Source organism: Delphinus delphis, chromosome 7 (genome assembly GCF_949987515.2).
Source record: "Delphinus delphis chromosome 7, mDelDel1.2, whole genome shotgun sequence".
Lineage (NCBI taxonomy): Eukaryota > Metazoa > Chordata > Mammalia > Artiodactyla > Delphinidae > Delphinus > Delphinus delphis.
In genome coordinates this window covers 112329612-112334538 of record NC_082689.1, presented here as the reverse complement: position 1 = coordinate 112334538, position 4927 = coordinate 112329612, and positions in this window count along the sequence as shown.

Below are 4927 nucleotides of genomic sequence, written 5' to 3'. Positions count from 1 at the left end.
TTGTGGAGCACAGGCTCCGGACGCACAGGCTCAGTGGCCATGGGTCACGGGCCCAGCCACTCCACAGCATGTGGGATCTTCCTGGACTGGGACACGAACCCGTGTCCCCTGCATCGGCAGGTGGACTCTCAACCACTGCGCCACCAGGGAAGCCCTGTTCTTCTTTCTTAAGATTGCTTTAGCTATCTGGGGTTTTTTGTGATTCCCTAAAAATTTTAGGATTCTTTGTTCTACTTCTATGAAAAATGCCACTGGAATTTTGATAGAGATTTCATTGAATCCATAGATTGCTTTGACTAGTATGGACATTTTAACAATATTCATTCTTCCAATCCAAGAACACAGAATATCTTTCCAGTTTTTTGTGTCTTCAACTTCTTTCATCAATGTCTATAGTTATTCAGTGGACAGCTCTTTCACCTTCTTGGTTACATTTACTCCTGGGTATTTTATTGTTTTTGATATAATTGTAAGTGGAATAGTTTTCTTAATTTCTTGTTCTGATAGTTGGTTATTAATGTATGGAAATGCAGCAGATTTTGTATATTGATTTCGTATCCTGAAAATTAATGAATTCATTTATTATTTCTAGTAGTTTTTTGATAGAGTCTTTAGGATTTTCTATATTTAGGATCTGACGTCTTCAAATAGTGACAGTTTTATCAGTACTTCTTCCTTTCTTAATTTGATGTATTTTATTTCTTTTTTTGTGTATGTGTAATTGTTGTGGCTAGACTTCCAATATTATGTGGAAGAAAAGTGAAAATAGTGGGCATCCTTGTCTTTTACCTGATCTTAGGGGAAAAACTTTCAGCTTTTCACAGTTGTGTATAATGTCAGCTGAGGGTTTGTCATAAATGGACTTTATTATGTTAAGGTGTGTTCCCTCTATACTCACTTTGCTGAGAGTTTTTATTGTAAATGGAAATTGAATTTTGTCAAAAGATTTTTCTGCATCTATTGAGATAATTATGTGTTTTTTTCTTTCCTTTGGTTAATGTGATGTATCACATTGATTGATTTGCATATGTTGAATTATCCTTGTTGGATATGTTGAATCATCCTTGTGACCCTGGAATAAATTCAACTTGATCATGTTGTATAATCCTTTTTATGTATTGTTAGATTTGTTTGCTAAATTTTATTGAAGAATTTTGCATCTATATTCATCAAAGATATTGGCCTGTAATTTTCTTTTTTTGTAATGTCTTTGTCTGGTTTAAGTATCAGGGTAATGGTGGCCTTGTAGAATAAATTTGAGAGTGTTCCCACCTCTTCAATTTTTTGGAAGAGTTTAAGAAGGATAGGAACGAATTCTTCAAATGTTTGCTAAATTCATCAGTGAAGCATTTGTCCTTGACTTTTGTTTGTTAGGACTTTTTAATTTTTTTAAATTGAAGTATAGGTCATTTACAGTGTGTTAGTTTCTGGTGTACAGCAAAGAGATTCAGTTATATATAGATTCTTTTTCATATTATTTTCCATTATGATTTATTACAGAATTTGAATATAGTTCCTGGGCTACACAGTAGGGCCTTGTTGTTTATCTATTTTATATATAATAGTGCATATCTGCTAATCCCAAACTCCTAATTTGTCCATTTCCCACCTTCTTCCCCCTTTGGTAACTATAAATTTGTTTTCTCTATGTCTGTGAGTCTACTTTTGTTTTGTAAATAGTTTCATTTGTATCATATATTCCACATACAAGTGATATCATAGGGTATTTTTCTTTCTCTTTCTGACTTACTTCACTTAGTATAATAATCTCAAGGTCCATCCATGTTGCTGCAAATGGCATTATTTTATTCCTTTTTATGGCTGAGTTGTATTCTATTGTGTGTGTGTGTGTGTGTTTGTGTGTGTGTGTGTGTGTGTGTGTACTACATCTTCTTTATTTATTCATCTGTCAGTGGACATTTAGGCTGCTTCCATGTCTTGGCTATTTTAAACGATGCTGATATGAACATTTTGGTGTAAATATCCTTTCAAATTAGAGTTTTCTCCAGATATATGCCCAAGAGTAGGATTGCTGGATCACATGCCAAGTCTGTTTTTAGATTTTTAAGGAACTTCCATATTGTTTTCTATAGTGGCTTCACCAATTTACATTCCCAGCAACAGTATAGGAGGGTTCCGTTTTCTCCACACTCGCTCCAGCATTTATTGTTTGTAAACATTTTGATCATGGCCATTCTGACTGGTGTGAGGTGATACCTCAGTGTAGTTTTGATTTGCATTTCTGTAATAATTAGAGATGTTGAACATCTTTTCATCTGTCTATTGGCAGTATGTATGTCTTCTCTGGAGAAATGTATATTTAGGTCTTCTGTCCATTTTTTGATTGGGTTGTTTCCTTTTTTATTATTGAGTTGTATGACCTAATTTGTATATCTTGGAAATTAATCCCTTGTCTGTAACATTGTTTGCAAATATTTTCTACCAGTCCCTAAGCTGTCTTTTCATTTTGTTTATGGTTTCCTTTGCTGTGGATAAGCTTATTAGTTTTATTAGGTCCCATTTGTTTATTTTTACTTTTATTTACATTACCTTGGGGGATTGACCTAAGAAAACATTGCTACAGTTTATGTAACAGAATGTTTTGCCTGTACTGTCTTCTAGGAGTTTTATGGTGTCATGTCTTATATTTACGTCGTTAAGCCATTTTGAGTTTATTTTTGTGTATGGTGTGAGAATATATTCTGATTTCATTGATTTACATGTGGCAGTCCAGCTTTCCCAACACTACTTGTTTAAGAGACTGTCTTTTCTCCATTGTATAATTCTTGCCTCCTTTGTTAAAGATTAATTGAGTGTAGGTGTATGAGTTTATTTCTGGGCTCTCTATTCTGTTCCATTGGTCCATATGTCCATTCTTATGCTAACACTGCACTGTTTTGACTACTGGAGCTTTATAATATTGTCTGAAATCTGAGAGAATTATGCTTCCAGCTTTGTTCTTTTTCATCAGGATTCCTTTGGCAATTTGGGGTCTTTTATGGTTCCATATAGATTTTAGGATTATTTGTTCTAGTTCTGCGAGAAATGTCATGGATAGCTTTGGGTAGTATGACCATTTTAACAATATTAATTCTTCCAATCCAAGAGCATGGGATATGTTTCCATTTCTGTAAGTCATCTTTAATTTCCTTTATCAATGTTTTATAGTTCTCAGCATGTAAGTCTTTCCCATCCTTATGTTTATTCTTAAGTAGTTTTTGAAGCAATTTTAAAAGAGACTGTCTTTTTACTTTCCCTTCCTGATATTTCATTGTTAGTGTAAAGAAATGCAACCAATTTCTGTATGTTAATCTTGTATCCTGCTACCTGGTTGAATTAGTTTATCAGTTTTAATAGTTTTTGTGTGGAGTCTTTAGGGTTTTCTATATAGAATATCAGTTCATCTGCATATATTGACGATTTTATCTCTTCTCCTCCAATTTTGATACATTTTATTTCTTTTTCTTGTCAGATTGTTGCAGCTAGGACTTTCAATACTATGTTGAATAGAAGTGGTGACAGTGGGCATCCTTGCCTTGTTACAGATTTTAATGAGATGGTTTTCAGCTTTTCACCATTGAGTATTACATTGGCTCTGGGTTTGTCATGAATATTTCTTATTACATTGAGATATTCTCCCACTGTACCCACTTTGGTAAAAGTTCTTATCATGAATGGTTGTTGTATTTTTAATCAAATTCTTTTTGTGCATCTATTGAGATGATCATGTGGTTTTTGTCTTTTATTGGTATTGTGTATCACATTGATTGATTCGCATATGTTGAACCATCCTTGTGACCCTGGTATGAATGAAACTTGATCATGGTGTATGATCTTTTTAATATTGTGTTGGATTCTGTTTGCTAATATTTTGTTGAGATTTATATTCATTTATATTTATATTCATCAAAGATATTGGCCTGTAATTTTCTTGTTTGGTAACGTCATTGTCTGGTATTTGTATCAGGGTGATGGTGGCTTCATAGAATGATGTTGGGAGTGTTCGCTCCTCTTCAATATTTTGGAAGAGTTTGAGAGAGGTCAGTGTTATATCTTCTTTGAATGTTTCGTAGAATTCCCAATTGAAGCCATCTTGTCCTGGACTTTTGATTGCAGGCTGTTGTTTTTTGTTTGTTTTTTATTACAGATTCTTTTCCACGTCTAGTGATCAGTCTGTTCAAATCATCTATTTCTTCTTGATTCAATGTTGTGGGCTGTATGTTTCTAGAAACTTGTTCACTTCTTCTAGGTTGTCCAATTTTGGGGCACATAATTTTTCATATTATTATGTTATGGGTTTTAATTTTTTTTCTCAGAGATGGAGGGGAAGATTGCGGAAGAGTAAGATGCAGAGATCACCTTCCTCCCCACAAATACACCAGAAATACATCTACACATGGAACAACTCCTACAGAACACCTACTGAATGCTGGCAGCAGACCTCCCAAAAGGCAAGAAACTCCCCACGTACCTGGGTAGGGCAAAAGAAAAAAGAATAAACAGAGACAAAAAGATAGGGACAGGACCTGCACCAGTGAGAGGGAGCCGTGAAGGAGGAAAGGTTTCCACACACTAGGAAGCCCCTTCGCAGGCGGAGACTGCAGGTGGCGGAGCGGGAAGCTTTGGAGCCGCGGAGGAGAGCACAGCAACAGGGGTGCGGAGGGCAAAGCGGAGAGATTCCCGCACAGAGGATCGGTGCCGACCAGCACTTACCAGCCCGAGAGGCTTGTCTGCTCACCCGCCGGGGCGGGCGGGGCTGGGAGCTGAGGCTCGGGCTTCGGTCGGATGCAGGGAGAGGACTGGGGTTGGCGGCGTGAACACAGCCTGCAGCGGGTTAGTGCACCACGGCTAACCAGGAGGGAGTCCGGAGAAAAGTCTGGACCTGCCGAAGAGGCAAGAGACTTTTTCTTCCCTCTTTGTTTCCTGG